Raw genomic sequence first — 24,757 nt, 5'->3', positions numbered from 1 at the left:
ATGCCCAGTGTGCATACCTTCCTGCCAGGACCTGTTTTTCTGGTGACCAGTTCTCTGACACCTCCTCAGCCTCAGGGCAGCCTTCAAAAGACCTAGGGTTTGGGAAGGGAAGAAGGAGGGAGAGAAAGAGGAAGGGAAGGAGGGAGGGTGGAAGAAAGAGGAAGGTAGGTGGGAGGGAAGAGAGGAAGGAAGGGGAGAAAGAAGGGAAGGAGTGATGGATGGTAGAGAAAAGGAGGAAGGGGAGGGGGAGGATGTTTCTAAGCTGGTTAAGTAGGTGGTTAACACCACCCAACTATTGCTGTTTTTAGTTCCAAGACAAACTGACTTTTTAATAAATTAGTGGATGGACACACACACATACAGGGAAAGAAGGAAGAAAGGAAGAAAAAAGAAAGAAAGAAGGGAGGAAAAGAATCTTGATAGAGGAGATGTGATCTGAATACACTTTAACAAGAAAAACATTTTAGTGTGACGAAGCTAAGCTCATCACAGTGGGTGATTTACTCTCTAGATGGACCTAGACTAACTATCCTGGCTTGTTACAAACCCAGGACGCAGCAGGGCTCGCTGAGCTGATGACTGAAGCAGCCTTTATTCATCAGCTTCATGGAAGACTCTTGTAACGAGGTCCACTAATTCTTGGACTTACAGTGAGTAAATCAGAGTCTAGCCTGGGTAGGGAGCCAGTTGGCTGCTCGTGTCTTGATACTGATCAGGGGGGTTTCATTTAGCTTAGGAGAAGCCCCCAAAGCTGTGATCTCTCCTTTATATGTTTTCCAGCTCTGCTCCTGTTTATTAAGGAGCCTTTGTAATTATACAACCATGTGGTAGCTATGAATTTTAATTATTTAAGTCATATTCTTTTCATATTATTCGTGAGTAACTGTATCTTTCTTATAAGTAGCAAGACACCACTTGTCCAATTATTATTTCTCAGCAGTCAGTTTTGCCTGCTTCAGTAAAAGTATTCAGAGGAAACCCGAGACCTTCACTAAGCCTTAGAGCAGAGTTTCTCACCATGGAGCCCATGGGGGTCAAATGACCCTTTCACAGGGATCACCTAAAGACCACCAGAAAACACAGATAGAACACAACAGTAGCAAAATTACAGTTATGACGTAGTAACAAAGATAATCGTATGGTTGTGGGTCACGACAACATGAGGAACTATATTCGCTCCTAATGTCATAGCGTTAAGGGAGGTTGAGAAACACTGCCTTAGAAAGTTTTCACAAATACCACGCAGGACAGGATAAAACCCATCAAGTTTCAGAATAGCAGTTATTTGTAAAGATACACATATAAATGGTGAATGTACTTAAAAAGTGGCTGTCAGTGAATACCTGTAAAAGCTCGGCAGCAAGCTATTAGCCCCTTCAGGGTCGGCCTACACCACCCAGAGTCCGGCACATTCCAACAGCCCAGTAAGTCTGTATGCCAAGGTAACGGCCCCGTGCACGCAGATTCCAGAAGAAAAGAGCAGGTTGAGGAGGTTCACCCCGCACCAGATAAGGAGCTATTTCTTTTGGTTTTCCAAGGCAATGCAAAGCTTCATTGTTGCTTCTCCCCTCCCCCTTCCCGCCTTCCCCCTCCCATCTCTCCCCCTCCCAGCTGTAGAGAAAGCTGTGAGACTGTGTCAGCCTGGAGTCACAGGGGCTGGCTACATTAGCAGCATCACACACAGCACTAGGGTGATGTCTCTCCCCTCTCAAGCTCTCTAATTATTTACCCCGATCAAGCTCGACTGCTGGAAAATCAGCTCTCTCCAGGAGGTGAAGGAGCTGAAAGGCTCTTTTCACAGAAGAACCACGGGCTGGTAGCTGGCATCTCGCCTGCAGGCCAGCGAGCCCCTGTGGGCAGTGTCATGAAATAAATACCCAAGACCACACCATTTTTCTCATTCATCCTCTGGCAAGCATATATCCATTTGAGAAAAACTGGGAAGAGAAGAGCTGAGGTACAGAGAACATATAGAGCCCGGGCCCCTAGAACAAAAGTCGCTGTTGTGAAATGCAGAAAGATGGTGCTGAGGTTGCTGGCATTTCTTAGCTAGAGCACAGCTCACAGCTCCTATAGGCAGACAAGGCAGAATGCCTCATTGTTCCCATGGATGGGTGCTGCTCTCTCACGCAGGTTTCCTGAAAAAACTGAAATGTTCAGGAAACATTTATGTTAGAATTTGCTTGAGTTCTTATAAAAATAGAAAGTCACCAGCACTGTCAGCTCACATACTCCTCCGACTCCACAGAATAAAAAACCCTAGGAAAAAGAAATCAATGGAAATCAATCAATATCATTTATATCCATCTACTTTGGAGCGCTTCAGGAGAAGCAGCATTTCCTCTAGATGGTTTCTGCTTTCCTCTAGGACTGAAAAACGATTGTCCCGCATAGGCAGATTTTAATTTCTCAGGTCTGAGGTAGGCCTTGGGTTCCTGTCTTCTTCATAAGGAACAAGGCAGGCATGGCAGCCTGCAGGGATGTGAGGAATGTACCCCATGAGGCACAAAAGTCACCACTGTGCAATGACAAGGGACACACACACACACACACACACACTCCACACTTGGTATTTCTGATTAGGTTATATGTATTTTAACATTAAAATCAATCAGCAGTCTCTGTATATACAGGTACTTCTTATAGAACATCTAAGCATTTCCCACTCCCCAGGAAGGACCGTGATTCTAAGCCTGTGGTAGATAATTAGACTGCTAATTAAACATCTCTCTCTCTCTCTCTCTCTCTCTCTCTCACACACACACACACTTTAAAAAAAAACTTGTTTGACAATTGGCATTCTAATTCAAGGTTGGCCATGGAACTCCTGTGTCTAACATCTAACTGAACATCTTTCGGCACTGCTGAGATGTGTACTTAATTTCTTTTATGAAACACTGGCCTCAGTCTTATGGCACCAGGGTTGCCGTCCCTACTCAGCCGCTTGTCAGACACCAGAGAAGCTGTATCAAATTTTTCACAAAATACAGTGTTAATACAAAGAATCAACAGAATTTTGAAAAGGGTATACATTTAACTAGGTGGGGCTATGGTATCATCTCTACTATTTTAATCATTAAAGCCACCGCCCAGTTGTCTGTGACCCCATTAAAGATAAAAGCTCATCTTAGAAGGAGAACAAAAATAAGCCCGCACGATATCTCATGTAACAAACCATTTTATAGGGGAAATTGGAGCACTCTGCATGAGGTTAAATTCATTGGGAGAACAAATATCAATTATAAACTTTTTAATTGGTGATTTAAGTAATTTAAGTGTAGAAAAATTACTTGTTTTTAAGGTAAGACAGTACTGAAGACAGATAACCTTGCTCAGACTTAGAATTTTTATCCTCTATAGGAAACTGTTTATTGTGGTAATTACAGTGGAAACCTTGTGGCACTGAGGACGGTTTGCATTGCTCTGGGAACTTGCAGCTGCTCAAACATTTCATTCTTTTTGTATCAATTATACTTGCCTTTGCACAGACTCGGACTCCAGTTCTGTGTCCCTTAGTGCAAGCCAAGATCCATTTCCTGTCATGTGGCTTGCTCATAGGCTCTAGGCTGGGCTTGTAAGTTTTATTTCCCACAAAATAGTGCAGGATGCACAGTCCCTGGAGCCTGTGCCACAGTCCTAGCACACAGAGAAAGGGTCCGTGACGAAAGAGCCCGTGGATCTACTTATGGACTAACTTGGTGGAGGAACTCCAGGTAGCAAGCCCAACCAGCTCAGGGTTTGAGGCTGCTAACTGGGGGTGTCCTGGGATAGAGATGGTTCCCTGGGTCTTGTCTGTCTGCTCAGTCCCTTGGCCTCCTTGTCCTTCCTTTCCTGAGATGCTATTGCCTAGGCTTGGCATGAGCTGCCACGCTGTCATGGCAGTAGCACCATCTGCCTGAGGGTGCTGTCTGAGTATCTCCTAAGGATGCAGCAACATAATTATAAAAATGGACACCATCCCACATTAAAGTATCAGTGCTGGAAAGGAAAACAAAGCAGGCCCCAATGTGGCCATATTTATACAGATTGACATTTGCACCACTTCACTTCAGCAAGCATTGGGAGTCACGGAGCTGCTTTGCAAGAGGCGAAATGACACAAAGGTGATGCCCCAGGATTGTGTCCGCTGATTTCAGGGTGCTAGAGGCTTGGAACACCCCAGTTCACACCAGGATGTTACTCCACAGGAAACCTGGAGCCTTGGCAGGTCTTTCAACCCAGGCCACGCCATGTTGGCCATTTCAGTTCTGGCGCTATCCACGGGAGGCAGAATTACCCTGTCAAACCAAGAGTAGATTAAAATGAGCTTGGTGGTGTAGACCCCTCCTTGACATGCAGCTCGGATTCACCTGGTCCACACAGTACTCTCTACAGCTAAGCCTTCTCAGGAGCAAGAATGGAGACCTGACAGTGTGGCGCCAGACTCAATGAAAAGGGAAAGGCTTCCTGTCCCATGTTCCTAGAATTGTGGGGTTTCAGGTGAAAGGCCAACGTGATGCAATCTCTTCCTTCCTATCTATCCATTTTCTTTTTGAGACATGGTCTTATTATGTTGCCTAGGCTGGGTTTAGGCAATCTCCCAGCCTCAGTTTCTCCAGCTACTATACCTCCTAGAGTAGAAATTCAACTGCTGCTGGCTGCAAGAGGCCCTAGTCTGAAGGATCTGGAGAAGCTATAATGAGGACTAATAAGGGGTTGCTTTCCTAATCATCTGTCCTCAGGTCAGCCTCAGGAGGCAAATGAAGAACACCATGGCCTTGAGAGCCTGGCAGAGAACAAGCAGGTGAGAGACAGCAAAATGGAAGAAGAGAGAAGAGACAGGGTGGGCTGGGGAAACATTGACCACGACCATGCACTCTCCCATGAACCTCACAGAGCCTTGCCAGCATAGTCTGGGAATTTCTGAGAGCTACCCAGGATGGAGATACTGGCAAGGATGCTTGGGCAGTGCTCCTCCCAGGGGGCCACTCCCTCTGTGAAGGGGGAAAGCACTTTGTATAGCATCCTGGGAAGAGTCTGTTCTGGCCACCGCTGAGGGGTTAAGGAACCCTCCCAGGCCACAGGGCCAGTCAGTGGCATGTCTGAAATCCCAACAACACATAGCAAGGCACACATTCTCACCTTCAATAGCCCTGTGAATTCTTTTTTTTTCCAATTATTTTTCAGACAAGACTTCATGGAGCTCAGGCTAACTTCAAATTCTCTATATAACAGAGGTTATCCTTGAACTCCTGATCCAAGCTCTTCCGCCACACCTAGGACTATGGGCCCTGGCTGTCATGCCTGGTGCCACTTGCATTCCAGCAGCTACAGTCTAAGTTCTGTTCTTGGGTCTATTTCCTTTAACTGTCTCGGTTCCCACCACCATTTTATGATCCTGGCTGCTATAGCTCTGCCTGCATGAATGCCACTCTCCTTGCTGTGTGTCACCAAACTCCCCCCCCCCCCACAGCCCCCAGATGCTGATATGGATGCAAACGGTACCACACCTAGAAGGGGGACTGGAGCCTGCTTTTCTTCCCGTCTATGTTGCCATCCATTTCCCCCAAGTCCACTCAGGTATTGACAACATTCAGTCCCAGGGTGAGACCTCCAGCCTGCTTGGTTGATACTCATTTATACATGGCAACCCTCTGCTGGACAAATCCAGATAGTGCCAACATTTTGTGGGTAGAAACTCCACTCTGCCTTACAAACCACCCCTATCTCTGGACTTTCATGGTCTATGTTAGAGCCCCGTCTTGCTGACAACCTGGAAAAGGATGTGGATCATGGTGAAGCAGAGATTGGAGCACTCACTTCTGTGGAGGACTGCTCAGTGCAGGTTCATGGGGAGGAGAGGAGAGGAGAGAAGGGGAGAGGAGGAGGCAGTACCCACTTCTCTGAGCCCACACTTCCTCTTTGGGTGAGAAGTGAATGAAGACAACCAACTCCACAAAGATTGGATATAAGTGAACTGAGACTGTGTCAGGAGCCATGTTAGGCTGTTGTGACATCCCTAACATAGTCTGAGTTCAATACCCTTTAGGGGAGAGGAAATGCCTTGTTTCTTCATGTTCCCAGAAGCACTTGAGCTGCCCGGCCTGAGTGGGTCCTGGTAGTTTCAAAGGCAGAAGCTGCTGGGTGGGCTTGGGGGATTCCTTTAATCACTTGTACCCATCCAGTTACTTCTGATAGGTCCTCTCACCTGAGCACATGGTCCCCAGATATTTCTTAATTTGTATGCCTTCTTGGGTTCATCTCTCCACTTCAGAGCTATGGACGGTCAGGACTGCTTAGGGAGAAGATAGGTACAGAGAATAACAGTCCCAGTCCAGCCTTGGTAAACATTGCAGCTAGTGGAGTCCGGAAGAAGCAAACAGTTCCAAAGCACAAAACTAAAACTCTAAGGTGTGTTGAAGTTGCCCCGTAGAGGAGGTGAGGAAGGAAACAACATGCATTCTTTTTTTTTTTTTTTTTTTTGGTTTTTCGAGACAGGGTTTCTCTGTATAGCCCTGGCTGTCCTGGAACTCACTTTGTAGACTAGGCTGGCCTCGAACTCAGAAATCCGCCTGCCTCTGCCTCCCGAGTGCTGGGATTAAAGGCGTGCGCCACCACGCCCAGCGATCAACATGCATTCTTGCAGACAAGATGCCCCTGGATGATAAGTGGCTGGGGAAAGGGGTAAGAGAGGCCCTGACCTGTGTGGGCCTGGGAAGCTTGGGCTCCAGAGAGAGAGAGGAAGGGCTCTGGCTAATGGCGGCTCTGGATGGAGTGTGTGGGTGTGAAGGCGATGAAGATGCCAGGATGACAGCAGGCCGGGGCTTACACAGTTGGCTGTCTGTGTTCTTGGTGCCTGGCAACCATAGGAGGGACTTCTAGTCCTCTGAACCATACTCACATCCTGCCTACCAACACAAGGCTGAGAATGCCCCACCATGGAGCAGCTGGGCCAAGAGGGCTGGGTGAGTTCCTATACAACACTCCTTGTTAATACGGTAGCCCTGGTGCCACCGGATGTCTTTTTTCTGGACTTTAGATATGGGATGGAGTCTGTGACAGACCAGAGCCAGCCCAACTGCAGCACAGGAAGGACCACTGGGTGTGGCAGAACCTGAGTCTAAGAGGAACTTTCTGGAAAGGGACAGGTATCTATCAAAAGGAAGATATATAGCACTTATAGCAGCAGGTGTAGCTCTGACCCCACCCACACTTGGTACAGGTAGTCGGAGGGAGAAAACACAGAGCGTGCAAACACTTCAGGACAGTGATTCTGGGAGCCCCAGGCCTGGTTCCAGAGCTGGGCCAACGCCTGCCTTAGCCTCATTTATTAAGAAGCAATTGAGGAAAAAAAAAAAAAAAACAAAAAACAAGCAGAAGATAGAGCAGACTCTCTGTGGAACTCAGCATGGCTTAAGTGGATTAAATAAACCCTGAAACACATATTCTCCCAGAATCCTGAGATGTGGCTGGCAGGGACTGCTTCTGGTTTTGGAAGGCTACAACAGCTTACTGCCTCTGTCTGCATGGATTGTCACTGTGACTTGGGTTTGTTCTGAACAGCCCTTCCTAGAAAATAGACCTGCTTCTCAGGGTGGCAACAAAACTCTTTTACAGAGTCAACATCTGATTCTTTGAGAGGTTCAATTATTTGCCCAAACATGCACAGCAGTGAGGAGGTGTATCCAGGATGTGTCCCCAGATGTCTGAATACAGGCATGTGTTCTGTTGCACTCAGGAATACACTCAGTCGCTAATCCCTGCATGGAGGCTTATAGTCAGTGCCCCCCCCACCAGCCCAAAGCTTGTGCCTGTATGCCTTGTGTTCTCATTTTGCTGACATGGCCATGAGGTACCAGGGATGATACACACTGTGTACCCCAAAGCATTAGCCTGCTCTTCAATCTCGATGGCTAACATTGATTGTCAACTTGACTGGACCTAGAATCACTAAAGGCCTCTGGACATGTCTGTGAGTAATTATCTAGGCTAGGTTAATTGAGGTGGGAAGACCCACCATAAATGTGGACAGGGTCATTCCACAGGCTGTGGCCCCCAGACCACAGGAGAAGGAGAAAGTGAGCCGAGCCCAGCATCCGTCTCTGGTTGTCTGCGGATACACTGTGAGCAGCTGCCCCGTGCTTCGGCAGCTGAGCCTTCCCCATCGTGATGGACTCCAAACCATGAGCCAAAATTAACCCTTCCACCCTTAGGTTGCTTCTTTAGAAGATTTGGTCACAGTAACAAGAAAATTAACAGACACCTTTCTTTCTGCCCTCTTCTGGCTAAGGCTGTCCTATGACACAGTGCCTGGGAGCTGACCCCATCCAAGCCCATCTCCAAGGATGAGGCACATGGCTACAGATTTTGCTAATAAACGGTCTAATATAAAAATAAAAACAAAACAAACAGACAAAAAACAAAAACAACAACAATAACAATAAAAACCACTTTGATAGCTTCTGGAACATCTAACTGAGGCAGATATAAATCCCTGTGCAGGCTGTTCATTGTCTTAATAAGTAAAGAAAAAGGAAAAGTTGAGGAAATGAGTCACTTATATGTCAGACGGAATCGAGTGGGGCCTGGGAAGTGCGTGGATGGTTGCAGGGGCCTGCTAGCCCAGCTGGGAGGAGGCAGCTGTGGGAAATGAGGGCTTGGAACACATGAAGCCTCTGGCTCCATCCTTCCTTTTCTTCTTCACAGATCATGACTCAGAAGCACCTGGAGTGGGTGGTGTGGAAGCCTGGGCTGAGACTGTGTGGAGTTCAGGCCTCCGTAGGATGACAAGAGTCATACCACCTTGTGCCACTGGCCTGCCCACTCTGGGCAAAATGCATGGGTGGTTATAGAGATAAAACAGAAACAGCCATCCAGACACCCAGCCCAGACAATGCTCCAAACTTAACACAGTGGTCATAATGGGGGCGTGGGGGCACTGGTTCCCTTACATCTTGGATGCTGCTGCTCAAGGACCAGGAGGCCAGATGGCCAGTGGACACAGAGCAAACCCCTAGACAGTCCCAATTCAGAGGCTGTCCCTGACCTTGGCTCAGTAGCTAGGTGTGACCCTGACCTGTATAGGGCCCCATATTCCAAACGCACCAGTCTATTAGGGCATGGCAGGAACTGCAGAAGAGACTTGACTTGGTGTATCCAGCCAAGTGGGGAGCAGATGAGCCAAGGTGGGCTCCCCAGTGGCTCTGAATCCTTAAAATTACACCAGGTCCCTCTGAAGACACCTTCCGACCAACATGCCTGGGTTGGAAGTTCCCAAGGGTATCTGTGAGCATCTTTGTGACTGGATAGAACACTCAGGCCAGCAAGCCATTGTCCTTCCCATGCAAGCTCTTGGCACTGTAACATCAAGCCACCACTGAGTCCAAGCCAGAGGCTCAGTGTGCTCTAGGCCTTGAGTTCCATGGTCCTGTACACATACAGGCCACTGTGTCCTATCTTGGATGGTTTTGGAGCTGGGTAGGGCCTGTGACCTGATTGCAGCCATGAAGCAGCCTCCTCACATTATAGTCTCAATGACCAAGGCCCTGCCAGCCAGAGGGACCATCACTGTGTCAGAAAACCCCCACGCCCCACTGAGCAAACTCAGAGCTCTTGGTCCAGGGCCACCTCACAGCTGGAAACAATAAGCTCTCTCAGGATGCTTTCCATAGAACCACCAAACACCCTTTTCTGAGCAAGGCTCCTTGACCATTTTCAAGTACAGTCCCTCCTATACACAAGACATAAATGGTGCCAACGGGGACGATTTGGCCATTTGTGGCATGAAAAGACTTCTCTGTGTAGGCCCGTTGTGAATTGTTCTTTTTTCAGTGGCTTAATTGTCAGTCCCGAGCCTGACAGCAGAGAGTAGAGGAGCGTTTTCCCTGAAGGCCCAGGCCTTGCTGGTGAGGAGGCGTATGTGTGGGGGCCTCCCGGAGCTGTCTGCCTCCTCTTCAGCATTAGGCCAGTGGGGCTAATAAGGGACATGGCCTAGAAGGGTTACAGGAAGGTGGCAGGCCCCAGTCCAACTTACCCCTGACTCTAGAAGGGCGGCAGCAGGAGGTAACCAGAGAGAGAGAAAGGCTGGCCGTGCACTCCCCACAATGCCCTCTCAGCGACAAGCATGTGGAAATGTCCTACTCAATTTAGTGGTCACAGCCTGCTGGGATTTACAACTTCCCCCATCCCACTGAGGCTGAGTGAGGTGAGGAAATCTGTGAGCTGTCAGCGACGATTGCACCTCAGCCTTGCAACGACCCTCAGCAGCCTGGTACCTACTGTGGACACAGCAGCAGCAACACGTAGCAGCGATCACATCAGGAAAAGCTGTTCTGGTCCAGCCAGCCAGAGAGGCTGCGGCAGCTGGAGGCCCATGTGGGCTGTGATACCCTGAAGACAGAACTGAAGGGCCTATGAGAGTGAGGGAGACCCAAAGCTGGCACTCCTGGCTACGCTGCCTCCCTCCATCTCTACCCTACATTTGACACACCTGAATACTTGGTGAGCTGCCTTTCACGTCCCTCAGGCTTGCACTGACAGGTGCCTCTCAGCTTCTAACACTGCCCACCTCCTCCACCTGCTGTGCTCACCTCCTCTGCCTCCTCCTCTTCCAGGACTGACTCCTACCCAGCTGGCAGGATGAAGCCCTCAGCACCCAGCTCCCACTCTCCTCCATCAAGAGCACTCAAAAGCAGGCCAGTGAGTGAATCTCCATACACTGACCTGTCCAGAGAAGATTCCCGAGGACTTTCCTGGGATGGAGGTAGATGACTTTGAAATCATGGTTCAGACATCTGAGGCCACCCTCAAAGCACCAGTAATTCTTGAAATGGGGGTTCTCCAGGTTCAGCCAGGAAGGACTGAGATAAAGCCACCAAGCTTTGATCTAGCCATCCTGTGTATATCTAGATATACACTAGCCATCCTAGTGTATATCTACCCATAGATATACACTAGCCTTTATATAGTGTATATCTATACCTATGTCTATGTCTATGTCTATATATGAATGAATGAGAGACAGGCTTCCTCACCTCGCTCAGTCTCAGTGGAACAGAGGGAAAAGGTAAATCTCAGCAGCCTGCGATTACAACCTGTGGTTACAGGCCTGAGGCCATGTAGAGTCCAGGGCTCAGAAATCAGGATTGCAAACGCCATGCCACCTTGAGCCATGGGCCTTAACTATATGTATAGGGGTGGTGGGGATGCGGAGAGAGAGAAAAACAGAGACCACACCCACACCCAAGGGAAATACAAAGGCCTCCCTCACTGCCAAGAACGCCTATTCAAGGGCACTTAAAAGTCACACTCCATTGGCATTGGTGGCAAGCTGGACACCAAGTCTTGGAGCTGCGGTGGCACCTTATGCTGATTCCTAAGAGGACGCGGTCCTCCTAGACCAAGCCTGAGCTGCAGGCTGTGCTGTGCCATCACCATGCTTGGGGCATGGTTGGTACCACCCAGCCACCAACTTCCAGAGTATTAAGGACTTTAGTGCAGGGCCAACATTTGCCCATCAGTCATCAAACCTGGATGAACCAATACGTAGAAAGCATATGACATTTAAAATAATTTTAAGGCGATACATTCAATTTCTTAGGCACTCTGGACATCTTTCAAGCAGCTGTATGTATAGAGAACATGTCTAGTACCGCTGAGATCCACAGCATGATACAGTTAAGATGCTGACACTGTATACAACCAAATAAGCTCATGTTCAGAGCTAGTAGAGCTAAGAGGGTTCTGTCGTCATGGTCACTTTCAGTGGTATCTGTTGGGTATACAAAGGAAAAGAAGACAATGCTGGCATTTGGCTGGGTTCCTTGCGTTTAGTAACACCTCCCAAGAAACATCAGCAGTCACCGCTATAAATCCTCCCCGTGTGCTGTTTTGTTTTCTATTTTGCTATCAATTTAAATTCTAGCTTTAGAGGTTGTCTGCTTGCCTGCTTTAAGGCATTCCAACCCTGCACACATGGGCTGAGGAGCCTTGTGGAGAGCATCTTCAGAAGCTAGCACTTCATGACCCTCATGGAGGCTTACATTTCTGTTCTTTCCCCCAAACAATGTCCAAGGATTGTATCCAAATGCGGGAGCCCAATCTTGTGGACCTGGGTAGGTTTCACATTTTAAAATCTTATAGTGAACTCTGTAAGCTTTCATCTTGTAAGAAAAAGAGGGAAAAATGGTTTTGAAGAGCTTTGTGGAAAAGCTCAGGTATCTAGGGAGCACCTAGGGTGTCTCAGATGTCTACTGGGTCTGGGGTGGAACTTAGTGGAGCAGGAACAAGGCTGGGTTCCATGCCGAGCACAGGGGACATCCGTCAATGAGGTGGAGGACATGAAGCATGAATGGCTGCTTAGCCTGAGAATCGCATTGGCTCTGACACTGGATGTTTATATCCCTGGGGACAGGATTCATTGACAAGGCCACCCTCTACTTAGATAAGTCAAAACCCAGTTCCTCTTTCACTGGGTTTGCATATCGTTACTGTTGCATAGTTGTGGCCAAAACATGGTCTAAAGGGGCTGAAGCCACAGCAAGCCAAAAGAGGAAACTCAAGCTAAAAGTATAGTTTGTTGGACTCGCAGATTTTTTTTTACTTTAAAAAATAAAAGAATCTAGCTCCTTAAAGCTTCCTCATCCTCATCAAACAAACAAAAACAAGCAAACAAATAAATCACCACTCAGTTTCTGGGAGGCGATGGTGATCTCCGTAGGAACAAGAAAATCTGGATGTGCATGCAGCTGTAGGCTCACACTGGGTGTGCATGCAGCTGTAGGCTCACGCAGGCCGTGCTGTGCCTGTTATGTGACTTTGGGTGCTCATCCTACCTCCTTCCACCTGGTCTGTGTCTGGGCTCCATTCCACACAGGTATGCCAGTGTCTGGGAATTCCCCAGTCTCCATCTCTCATCTTACTGTAAGAGCACAGTGATTGTAGATGTGTGATAACCACGTCCAGCTTCACACAGTGCTGGGGACCAGAACTCAGGTCCCCACATTTGCTCTGCAAGTGCCTTATCCACTGAGACATTTCCACAGCCGCCCAGAAAAATAATTTAATATAGTATCTGCCTCACACAAAACTAAGTGGAAACCAACAAGCCTGTTGTCTTTAATTTTACACAACATTTATGCATGTCTAAGCGTTGGGCTTCGGTTAAACAGGAATGGTTTTGTCTCATATGAAATGATGTATACATTTAAGCATCAGTGTACTTAATGACTCCGCACTGTATGTCCTATATTTATTTAGTGCACACTTATTGATAAGGATGTTCTAAATCTCTGTGGACGTAACATTATTCGTGCTTCCATGGTGATCTAGAAGTTTGAGAGAAACATGAAGGGAAGCCGTAGGCTTTTCAGTTTCAGTATTTCCTTGGGAAGACCAACTTGCAAGATGCTCAGTTGCAGACCATAAGCAAATTCCTCTCAATTTTCCCCTCGCAAGCAATACAACCTTAAAATAAACTATTTACTAAACAGAAAGCTAAATTATTAAAAGTCATTTACACCCAACTACTCTGACGATAACTGTATTACTACATGCACTGAATTTTTTTTTTTTACCCAAATGTGTGTTTTATTAAAGTGGAATTAAAAACCAACCTCGCAAGTTTTTAAAAGCAAATTATCATCTTCATCTACCACCTTATCCTCGGTCTCATTTACATGGCCGTGAGGACTAGCTTCAGCAGCCTTTCTATCCAGTTGCTGTACCTCTAAACATGCTGCTTTTAGGCTGCTGAAAAACGCAGTCGCAACGAACTAGATCTTTCTTAGCTGCTGTGCCACTGAACAGCAAACTCCAGGGATGTTGGTGTCACGCTTGTGACACAGCTGTACATTCTGCAGCTTTTTAGGTGATGCTGAATACTGTGTGTGTGTGTGCACTTGTGTATATGAACATTCTCATGCACGTGCATGTGTGTGCATGATTCTGAGTGCATACACATTCGTGTGAGGCCAGAGTACACCCTCGGGGGTTGTTGCCCAGTCACTGTCCACCTTGTTTTTCTGAGGCAGGATCCCTGAGGCCTGGAGTTCACTTATTCAGCTGGGATAGCTGGTGAGGAAACACCCAGGCTGCTCTCCTCTCTGCTAACGCTAGGATCACAAGCATATATTATCACACCTGGCCGCTCCCCTTTCTCTTTTATAACATGGCTTCTAGGTATTTAACTCAGATCACTCTATTGACTGAGCAGTCTCCCTGGTCCTTGAATATATTTTTAAATGATGCGAAAGTATTACCGAAAATTTGGTGGGTATATTGAAGCTGTTTTTGATTCTACCCAATTTGTTCTAGGTATAAGTTTAAAACTGTAGTCTAAGTATAGGTTTAAAACTGGCAAGAAAATAATGTATTTAAGTAGTGTGTTTATTTATATTACCTAACTGGATAGTATGTAGCCAAAAGATATGTTAATGTTTTTCAATGAGAAATGGATCCAGCGAGTAATGTACCACGGGGGTCCAGTGCTACAACCCATGCCAACAAGTCCATGGGAAAAAAACATTTAATTCTTTTCTGGCCCATTTTAGTGAGATACACCAGTAAACCACCCAACATCCAAGACAAGCAAGGTCTACAAATGCAGATTTCCTACTCAAATTCTTTGGGAATATTTTTTTTTTCTTTCCAAGTTTCCTTTCTCTAGGATTTAATTTTCTCTTTCATCACAGACATCCAAGAAGTCCCAGTTTTCTTCCAACTTTTGCATATGTACTTCTCTGCAGGTTAAAATTCATGAGGCTTGTTCTTACAGCTGAGTTTAAACTTACCTTTCATAAAACCACACCAGCATAGTCTCCAAGCATAAACTATGCAGCTGACTGACTCTGAAAAGCCACACACCCCCTATACAGTTCTTAATTGGAACCAAGCTACTGACATGCATAATAATATATGTAGATTATTCATCAGGCATATTTTATAGTAATCATTTAACAGTAAGGGAAGCTTTCCCATAATGCACATCCCTGAACGTCTAAATACCAGCTTTCTGGTAATCCATTTTCTCAGCAAACTTTGTACCCCATCCATTTGCTAACTAAAAACTTAAAACAATAAAAACAAGGGAAAAAACATTTCCTCAAAGCAGCAGGGGAAACGGTGCAAGTTCTTGCTATGGGGAGGGAAGGTTGGAGCTTAATGTCAAGTCTATACCTCAGCAGCCGTACCTATCCTTATTGGCACACCAACTAATATAAATGCCTCCTGAGGTGGAGACCATGAAAAACCACACCACGTCACACGTTAAAACATCTTAAATGCTCTAAGAAGCAGAAACAGACATCTGTTTACACGGTGATGATACCGAGTGTGGGGTGCATATGTGTGTACATCTATACAAGGGTGCTGGGCGTCCTCCTCTATGAAGGCTCTCCCACTGAACCTGGAGATAGGCTGGCAGCTCACAAGCCTCAGTGGTCCTCCTGTCTCTGCCCACACCAAGTATGGAAGTTACAGGTATACATATGACCATGTTCAGCTTGTTATATATGTGCTGGCATCTCATGGTCATGTGGCCAGTGCTCTTATCTACTGAGCCATCTCTCTAAACATCAATTTCTTTTTTGCACGACTTCCCCACCCCCGTCATCCATAGCATATCAGAACTTGCAGCCAAGCCTGGTTACCTGAGTTTGGTCCCTGCAACTCATATGGTGGAAGGAGAGAACTGATTTCCACAAGCTATCTTTTGCCTTCCACAGCACACTGTGGTATGTTCACCACCGAGCATGCATGCATGCATATGCTGAATTATTATATTTAAAAAAACCAAAATTTGATTTTTGGCAATGTCAAAAGTCATTGGCTCCATTTGCTTAGAGAAGAGGTGGCATATCCGATATAACTGGGCTGTATCTCACCCAATCGATTGAGAAAACACCACACTCTAGTCTGTCATGGGGCGGAGCAGTGTGCCAGCTAATGCTGTGGACCTCCCATGATCCCTCGGTAGCAGGATTCTATATAGACAACCAGCAGCCACAGTTGCCAAGTCAGTGCATAAAGGAACCAGACCCTGCCAGAAATGCCTACCATCATCCAACTGAAGGTACCACCCTGAAGGTTCCTTCTCACTGGGGACACTTAGTTTCTCAAAGACTGCTCTATCAGGAAGAGCAATATGTATTATTATTAGTACTGTGCGTGTGTGTAGGTGTGTGTTTATGTAGGTGCATGTGCACGTGCGTGCCTTGGAGTGTGAGGGTTGAGGGTTAATCCCAGCTGTTGTCCTCAGGAGCTATCTTCCCTGGTTTTTGAGACATAATCTTTCCTTGGCTTGTAGTCTGCCAAGAAGACCAGGCTTGCTGGATAGCAAGATCCTGGGACCCAGCCATCCCTGTCCTTTGTATTGATTGGCCATTTTGTTTTGGTTTGGGATGAGGTCTCACTTGCTCAGTAGCTCTGGCTGGCCTGGAACTCATCAAGATCTCCCCTGCTTCTGCTTCCCAAGAGCTGGAATTAAAGGTGTTGGCCATCAAGGCTGGAAATTCAACTTTTTGACACAAGGCTTCACACTGCAGCCTAGGCTGTCCTTGAACTCACTGCTACCCTCCTGCCTCAGCCTCTCCAGTAATGGGTTTGCAGAAACAATTCAAGACTTCTGGTAGGAAAAGCAGAATTTCATATAAAATTATAAAAATAAAATTCCTTCACATACCATCCAACAGCAAGCTTAAAGGGGGGTGGGGTGGAGAGATTAAAATGTGGCTTTCCTAATGCATGGCTATTCCTCTGTTGGGTTTCTCTTAAAAATAATTTATGTAAAACAGGCTTCTCTCTAAATATACTGTGTGTTCCCATACATGCATTGAAAATATTTGCATACAGTGTGTGTATGCCCTGGTACACACATGGTAAAAAATTTAAAAATATGGACTGCATAAATCAGTAGCTGATTTTAAATATACATCAACTTAAACAGATTTGTTTGCAATTTATGAATTCCTCAGGTATAAAAGATCTTTCTTGCTGGCGGTGCTTCTAGAAGATGTTTATACTCTGTGGAGTGTACAAAATGCCTCTCACACAAACAAAGGAAAGACTCAGGAGCATGGCATTCGAACCCTGCCTTCCCTATTAAACACCCACCATGAATGCGCAGAGACCGGCCGGGACCGGTGAGGCGAGCCTGTCATGCTACAGTAGGCATGATATTTTGTGTGCTGCCCAAGACATTTTTCTCATGAATATAAGTCGCCTGCCATTTATTATGAGATTTTCCTCCGATTGACACCCCATTATGTATATTCAGTCAAGCTCGAAAGAGATTTCGGTGATCAATACACTATTTGTGTTGAAAGTCTATTAGCAGCTCTAGCAATAAGCTACAGAGGAATAAAATGGAAGTGGTATTTCTAAGTGAAGTGAATGATATAGAAATTTGTGGTTTAGACAAGGAGGCAGACACAGGATGGTAGAAAAACAAGAGAGAAGATAAGATAAGAGAAATGTCTTTTCTATTAAAAACCAGCTTTTCAGAGCCCAGCCACTGGCAGAATGCATTAAGTGCCTGAGAATTTTTAAAAAATATTTTAAGTTACATGTCAAAGTCTATGAAGCTGCAGTGTGTCTCTCCCGGCACCAATTCCTTCAGAGCACAGATAATCCCCCTTGCTTAAAGAGTCACATTTGGAAGCACTCGACACCCCATAAGATAGAGAAGGCAGAACCAGCCCCAGGAAGTCTGTAAAGTCTTGCCCTATGCAGCCTCTTTGTTGGGTACTTTAATACATTCCATTTTATAAGCTACTAGTATAGTATTCTATAAGCACAGCCTTCGTCAGCTGAGAGCCGACATTTTGGCTAGTGTATATGTTAAATTACTAACCACAGAATTTCATCTGACCCCAAAGAATTCAGCTCCTGAATCTGGAGGTATCTACATATTAAGAGCCATCTGCTTGAACCAAGATATGAGAGCACACAAGGCTATCCAGAAAGAAAGACATCTGGGAAATACCAATTCAGCATTACCCAGATGCCAAAGCTTCATGTCACATTACAATGTAGCATAGAAGAGCTCAGAAGGAAGTCAGTCAAGAGCTACAATGAAGCTTCATGTAGTATTACAATGCAGCAAGAAAGAGCTCAGAAGGAAGCGGGCCAATGGCTGCAATGGCCTAAGCAGTTCATAGAAAGTCATACTGCTGGGTTGTCAATAAATGTCCCCATGTCACACATCCCTCCAGGCGATGGTCTCCACCCTCGCTCCCCTCTTAGGAAGCCAGAATCTTGAGTAGACAGACTGGAAAATCAGTATAGATCTCTAAAACTATCAATATTTAATTATTTAGTTTGCTGAACTTACAGTTTGAACTACTCTCGGGCAGAAGGGCGGCAGTCGGACCAGTCAACACCTGCAAGACCAAAACAGCCAGAACATTAGCATTACCAATTCAGCATTAGGGTTGTCTGCAAATCTGTGAATGTCGGAGAACAGTCAAAGCAGTCTGACCCGAGCAGATGAGTTCTGAACTGCATCTGAGCAAAGCTACCCACAGTATTTTGACCCCAAGCTTTCAAATTAGCACCCTAAAAAAAAATTGAGACATTGAAAAAAGTTGGAGGGTCTTGATGGTCCAGAGATAGCCCAGCTAAATGGAATTAGAACCTAATATCTACTGAAAGACACAAATAAAAATGCTTCTGACAACCCCAGAGTCTCCTCAAAATGAAAATCAACTAACCCTGAGCAGTAAATTCATCTGTGTGGGATGCGAGTGCATTCGACAGAATGTGCACGCAAGGCGCATTCTTGAATCCTGCAGAAATATCTGTGCAACGATTTAATGTCATTTCAAATGAAAGGAGCTGCAATTCCAAATGTTGGGGTGGGGAGTGCTGGCTTGCAGCATCTGTGTTTTGTTTGTTTGTTTGTTTGTTTGTTTGTTTTGAAGACAAGGTCTGGTCTTGAACATGAATCCTCCTTGCTCTGCTTTTTTAGTCTTTCAAGAGTGCTGCATGTGCCACCACACCCAGTTTTCAGATTTTTTAAGTAAAGCTACTTTTTACTGTCAGACACACTCTTACACACACACACACACACACACACACACACACTCACATGCACACGCACTCGAGCATGCACATACTCACACATGCAAGAGAGAGAGAGAGAGAGAGAGAGAGAGAGAGAAAATAAAAATGTATTAAATTTCAAATACATAAAAATCTAAAATTCCCTGAAATGGCTGATTTGCAAATTGGGTTTTCATCAAACCACTTATAAATTCAGGTATGATGTGATGTGGGCAGATGAGAAAGATTTCCAGAGGCCCACTCTAAGTCAGATATCAGACACCCCCTCCCTTTGTCCTTCAATTCCCTCCAATGTCCTGAAAAAGATGTGTTCATTAGCAACATCTCTCTTGGGGTTGAGAGAGAGAGAGAGAGAGAGAGAGAGATATTTGCTGGCATGTTTTAGCAGGGCAGGTGTTAATCCAGCCAGGTCGCTGGCTTCATTGAGATGTTCTGGAATGTTCCTCACACAATGCAGTTTATATATCTACTGTGGGAACGCAAGGCAGTAATATTCTGGAACCTTCTTACAGTGAAATCAACAGCAAGCAAGTAGACAGTGCCAGCTTCCTCAGATAATTGCTGATGTCTTAGGAAAAGACTCTCTGAAGCATGGCTGCCCAGACACTAGCATCCAAGCTGAGCACTAGAGCCAGGATCTGCCCTTGTGAATCCTGAAGCTGAGTGCTAGAGCCAGGATCTGCCCATGTGAGTCCTGAAGCTACTGAAATCGATTTGAGTTTTAGAATGACCTGCAATCACAGGCAATTTACCTGATTGCTTGTTCCAGGGACTCAAACCCTTCAAGGTGCTGGGATTTGTAGTTGTGTTTTGTAGATTTAAAAGAGGGGAAGATAATGTAAGGGGAAAGGTGTGTGTTGGGGGGACAGAAGGAGCTTTGAACTTGAATTATCGCTTTAAAAAGAAACATGCAATTTTCACTCGCAATAATGGCTGAGGTAAGTGCTAACAGGTCCAGCCAGATCTGGAAATGTGCTATCTCATTCTAGCTGTCAGGTGAGAAATGTCTTTTTCTTCCTTTTAAATAACATATCTACTTTAAGAATGGATGGTAGGTAGCCAAATGGGCATCTTTCTAGAGAAAAAAAATTTTTTTTTTAAAGAAAGTAAAAATGATTTAAATTTCTCTTCTTCTTGGTCAGCCCTGCTGTCTGTGCGGATGATACACAGACGGTAGCAGTGAGAATTAGGAATTATGAATTCAGAGCGCCTCTTTCTTCAAAGGGCTTATAATACTTTCTTTCCTATAGATTTGAAATCTTGTCTTTGCAGAGGTGGCTTCCTCTAATCAGATGTGGCATGTCCTGACTCAGTTCTTCTTGGTGGAGCTTGCAGTAAAGGGCTAGTGCATCCATTTATTTCTTCTTCCTGTTCTCATGAAGATACCAGATGCTTAACTATCACACATGCTGGTTTATTCTGTATATTACCTGAAAACCTCATCAAAAAAAAAAAAAAACAAACCAAAAACCAAAAACCAAACAAACCAAAAGACACTAAACACCCAAACCCTTATTTTTATTAAGAAATCTTATCAGGAGATCCAAAGCCTTTGATATTTGTTCTCGCCGTGTCTTTCAGCCTCCCAGACTGTAAAGTTTAGAAGCAGTTTTCACTCTGTGTCTTCTCCAACAAAATCAGCCTCTCAGAGTTATTACAAATACTGGTTTGCGAAGCTGACAGGTGAAGTGGAGTAATATTAGGTTTTGAAGGCTGCACAGGAGTCGAAGCCCCCTCCAACATTAGTGCACATGAGCACAGGCATCGCAGAGCCCGATGCTGCCTCGCCCTGCACTGCTGCAATTGCAGGGTTCCTTCCCTGGTGTCATGCAGACACTCAGAAGAAGGGTGGGGCTCCCTGGTCTTGCAGTGTAATGGCAAAGAGATTCTCTGCTGTTCAGAAAACTGAATTGTTCACATTCTGGTTTTCCAATATTCTCCACAAATACCTTGAACATAATGGGGTGGTTAAGACTGTCACTGTTTCTAATGTTACAAGGGAGATGAAAACCTTTGTGTCAAGCCAAATGAGATGTGTGCACCAGTGCAGATGGTGGTTATCAAAATGAAGGGGGTGAATATAAAAGCCCAAGGAAAATCTCCTAGGGAGGAGACTGATAAGAATGAATATATATATATATATATATATATATATATATATATATATATATAGTGGTTAAGGTCTAGAAGTGAAATCTAACTGTGCTAAGCTCTGCTAGCAGCCTTATGAGTCAGCACACCTCTCAACCCTTCAGCAAGTGCAGCTAGAGTAAATGGGTAAGAGCTGTCTTTGGACACACCCATTCTCTCTCTCTCTCTCTCTCTCTCTCTCACACACACACACACACACACACACACACACACACACACACACACTTTATGCTGCTGGGTGTCTGAATTCAGAGCTTGTATCCCAAACTGCACCCTTAAACCTCCACCAAGAAGACTCAGCTCCAGTGCAGAAGGGCTAGCCTTCAGCTCTCTCCCCAGCGTAATTGGATCAGGGCTTATTTCTTCCTCTAGGGGCAACTCCTACTTCATTTTCTCTCCAGTCTGCATGTTATCAGCTTGACATCCCCTTCAGTGGCACATGACAAATTAAATTGGCCATCACTGTACTCATCAAAGGAGGTTGTCTTCTGTTCCCCAGAAGTCCTGTTCTCTCTCTCACACACACTCAGACACACACACACACACACACACACACACCTTGGTTTTTATTTATTTATCTATTTATTTCTATTTTTTCCTAGGGTTTTGTTTGAAAGGTTATAAGGAATATATGGTCCATAAAACCAAGGGTATAGTCGCAAAATATGATTCAAATACCTACATCTCTACTGCCTTGCATTTAAAACAAAAACTTTACAAAAACGCGAATTAAGTTATTTTCTCCATCTTTCCTCGTAATTCAACACTTTAACGCATATTTTCTGCCAAAAAGTCATAAAGTAAAAATGGTGTTTCCTAGGCGCTTCCAAGTCTCACACATCCTTGGCAGAATAACCTGCAGCACAGGGGTAGATCAGAAACGGAGGGGGTTAGCTGGTTTGCAACATCTACAGCCACTGGTTCTTCTCTCCTTGGCATTTCAAGTGGCTTTGGGGGACAGAGTGACCGGACCGACACAGAGGCTTCGCCCTAGCCCTACCCAGGGCTGATTCTCAAAAGGGCCCCCGCCCCCCACATTCAAACACGCCGGGTGTACCCAGCCTGCGCCAGCTAGCTAGAGCTACCAGCTCCTATCTGAGTGTCTTTTCAACCTTTGTCAAGTATCTCAAGACAAGAATTCCTCAAATCAAAGCGCTTTCCCAAACCAGGGACTGGGGAAACTCGAAAAAGAGGCCCAGAAGGCAAGTGACTTCGGACTTGTTCTGCAAGCTTGACTTAGTCATTACATCAAACCTCCGGTGCCCTAGAGGATCCCGGGGTTCCCACACAGTAGGAGGGCATCCCATGCCTGCGCTCCCGCTGGGCACTCACCTACTGCTAGAAAAGAAGTCACAATCTGTGGTCCAGACTTCCGCCGCAGAGAAGCCCAGCACGCCCACCCAGAGGGCTAGCGCGCCTCCGCGGGTGGTCGGATCACAGGGTGCCGAGTGTACCCACTGAGGTGGCCGGACGTCTGGGTGTCTGAGCGCGCCCTCCGAGGTAGTCTGATCGCCCGCGCCCGGTAGGGCGGTGGGACCCCGGCAGCTGCTGCGAGGAGCGCTCCCGGGCGGGTCCGCGCCGAGCTCGAGCGAGCGGGCGAGCGGGGCGGGAGGGGCCATTTGTAACCGAGCAGACGCTACCACCGCCCCTTACTCGCGGGGGGCGGGGGCGGGCGGTCAGGTGATGGCGGCCCACCCCGCGCCGCGGAGCCGGGTGGTTCCTGCCCGGGAGGAGCCCCCTGGCGCGCTCTGATTGGAACTCCCGCTGCAGTAGGAGGGGGAGGGGGACACGTGACCGCCCTACTGGGCAGCCGGCGCGCCCCACCCGCTATGGGCACCCCATCTTTCCTCCTGGAAAAGCCGGGGAACACAGGGAAGGCGGGGGAGCACGCAAGGTGCAACCAGCTCCTTTAGCTGCAGTGCCGGGTGATCACCGCAGCTGAACCTGGGAAGGCATTCACACTACCAGCCGGCCTTCACAGTCCTCCGCCTTGCCCTTGGCAGTAGAACCCTCCCTCCTCGGCTGCAGCACACACACACACACACACACACACACACACACACACACACACACACACACAGACACTCTGAATAGACCCCACCGGCACTTCATAGTCAAGCGTGACCCCTCCCCTCTCTGTCTCTTTCTGCGCACCGGCGAGAGTGAGTACCCGAGAACAGCTTAAGGCGATGCGATGCATTGCAGACACCGCCCAGTTCCAAGGCTAGAAAACCCCGCAACCCACGACTAGACCACGCCCGGGAATGCCTGATAACTCCAAGGTCTACAAGGTTCTGAACTCGAACCGGCTCAGGAGAAGGGAACCGCAGTAGAAGGCCCACCCTCCCCAGAGAGGGCAGTGGTCTTCTGAGTGCAAGTCCAGTCCTCAGCCTAGGGGAGCAAAGATCCAATAAAGGTCAAATTAAAACATAAGGTAGTGACGCCGCCAGGGACGTGCCTCGTGGTTGTGGGAAGCCAGCTATTAACCACCCACGACCGGGCGTTGCTTTTCTCTCGAATGTGAACGCCCTCGGAGTTGCGCTGTTCCATGCTCGCTCCAGTTCTCTGCAGAGAACAGATTCCGCAGCCTCGCACTCTGCTTCCCCATGACCCCCTCCCCTGGTTGCACCATCCTAGATGGCAGGAATTCGGAGAAAATGCGGTGTCACGTCCGCTGCGACGCCCGTGGACGCGTCTGCGACAACCCCAGCAGCACATGGGGACCGTGAATCTGCTCGCCACTTGGGCCATACTGTGGGCATTCTTATAAGATTATTAGAAGCAAACTGTCTCTCTCTACACTGGCTTCTTTCTAACTCTGTCCAAGAGAGTTTTGTACTGTATTTGGACGTGGATGCGGTTTTTGGCCAAGGCAGAAACCACATAGTCCAAAGCACAGATGGGGGAAGAAAGGCGGGACTTAATGGTCCCATTGCACTCTAACTTCCCTCTCAGCCTCTACCCGCGAAGCAACGCCTCCCTTAACCCAGAGGGTCTTTCCCCAACCCCTTCATGACACTTGCGTGCTTCCCTGGGCACAGGACAAATGTCCAGCAGGTTTGCTTAGTAGGAAGCTTAACTGCATGCAAAACTTCGGGCACCAACGCTACACAGAACTTTGGAGGACTCCGAAAAGCTACCATGGGAGAGAGGGGCCTGTCAAATTAAGAAGTATCTTATTTTCCAAGCGGATGCCTCGCTGCCCTTCTCAAAACTACACTATATATAAAAGGGGGAAAATGATCCACTACACACACACACACCTTTTTAGTAAGGATCTGGGAAGCTGAGAGAATACTGCTCACTTGTGGCATCGCCTGAAGAGATAATTTCTGAGGGTCTGGCGTGTATTCAAAGATATGATATCCGGTAGCCTAGACAGGAAGGAGGTGAACACTCCTTCAGAGTCTCAAGGTTGTGATTTTGAACTTGAAACTGTAGATCCTATTTTTTTTTTTTTGTTTTTGTTTTTGCCTCCCTCTCCCTTCAATGCTTTATGTTGCATGTCTGGGAATGATGGTGGAGTTAAATGCAACACACACACACACACACACACACACACACACAC

At 46.7% G+C, this 24,757-nt stretch overlaps 1 long non-coding RNA gene across 2 annotated transcripts in view; it reads right to left on the bottom strand.

Annotated features, from left to right (window-relative positions):
• The window catches only part of LOC115031948 (uncharacterized), a 94,360-nt gene extending 71,511 nt beyond the window's left edge, over nt 1-22,849 (bottom strand). The window contains exons 1-3 of one of the 2 annotated variants that reach the window (XR_015044512.1): nt 22,522-22,849; nt 18,308-18,356; nt 2,971-4,277 (exon numbers count right to left, since the gene is read on the bottom strand). This is a non-coding gene — a long non-coding RNA (uncharacterized LOC115031948). Of the gene's footprint in view, nt 1-2,970; nt 4,278-18,307; nt 18,357-22,521 lie in introns of those variants that run through there. The other variant, XR_003837603.2, reaches the window with a different exon arrangement.
• Nucleotides 22,850-24,757: the final 1,908 nt, after the last annotated feature.

This window comes from Mus caroli, unplaced genomic scaffold, assembly GCF_978045245.1.
Source record: "Mus caroli unplaced genomic scaffold, Mus_caroli_1 scaffold_11, whole genome shotgun sequence".
NCBI lineage: Eukaryota > Metazoa > Chordata > Mammalia > Rodentia > Muridae > Mus > Mus caroli.
The sequence above is the reverse complement of the archived record's forward strand: the minus strand, read 5'-3'. Positions and strand labels throughout refer to the sequence as shown.